We start from the raw sequence: 1,224 nt of genomic DNA on the forward strand, positions 1-1,224 counted from the left end.
GTGAGGTAGGTAGAAACATTTCAGAGAGGGGTGGGCCTTGAAGAATGGGTAAAATTTTGGTAGGCGAGAAGGAAAGACAAGGAAAGACGTTCTGGAGAAGGGAGCAGGTTTGAAGGTGGGCAAATTTGAACTGTGCTCTCACTGCTGGGATCAGTGTGGATGTAGTGGTTGGTTTCTGTCACTGCAGTTCGGGAGAAACAGGCAAATCCGGACTTTGGCTCCATTGTTGAGGGGTTTAGGCTTGATTCTGTAGGAAGACTTTCCTTTTTTTTTGGACAGAGTCTCATTATGTCACCCTCCCTAGAGTGCTGTAGCATCACAGCTCACAGCAACCTCAAACTCTTGGGCTTAAGTGATTTTCTTGCCTCAGCCTACTAAGTAGCTGGGACTACAGGCACCCACCACAATGCCTGGCTATTTTTTGGTTGCAGTTGACATTGTTGTTTTAGGTGGCTTGGGCCAGCCTCGCTATATGTGGCTGGTGCCATACCCACTGCGCTAGGGGCGCTGAGCCTGTAGTAAGAATTTTCTATTGGGCCTGTCTGGGTCAAAGCAGCATATGTGACTGTGTCAAGAGTTTTATGTAATCCAGTTATTCCCCACGATTCTCTGAGGGGCTGCTGCCTGCATTTTATACATGAGTAAACTAAGGTTTTGCAAGCTCAAGTGAATTGCCCAGGTGATGGATCCCTAAGGTGGGAGTGAGTAGAGCAAGATGGTGGCTCTGGAGCTGTGGTCCTTAAAGAGCGGGGCCCTGCCACTTCTCCGGGAATCTGAGCTGTTTGCCAAATTCCTAGCCACTGAACTCTGTGTGGTGTGAGTTGACTAGAGGCAGGTGAGCATTTAGAAGGCCTTAGCAATGACCCAGAGGTGATGACTTGACAGACAGGCCTCAGTTGTGGGAGGTAACAGGGTGCCTTGAAGCTTCAAGAACAGACAAGGCATTGGTGAGTCACTTTTAGCTAAGGAGCTAGGAAGGGACAGCACTGCTTTACTGAAGAAACACACGCATGACACTTACAATAAAAACAATAGATTTTAGAGAATCATCTGGCTTAAGCCCTCTTCAGAATATGCCAATAGGGGAGCCCTAACATCCTCCCCATTTTCTTGCTGTTTTAATGAGGGCATTTTGATAGAAACCTCAGAATCTCTTAGAGTTGTCATTGCAGTAGGAGTTGAAAGAAGCAGTGGATGTAAAACATTTTACTAATTTATTTTTTT

The sequence above is a fragment of the Otolemur garnettii genome, unplaced genomic scaffold (assembly GCF_000181295.1).
Source record: "Otolemur garnettii isolate 467f Iridium unplaced genomic scaffold, OtoGar3 scaffold00136, whole genome shotgun sequence".
Classification (NCBI taxonomy): domain Eukaryota; kingdom Metazoa; phylum Chordata; class Mammalia; order Primates; family Galagidae; genus Otolemur; species Otolemur garnettii.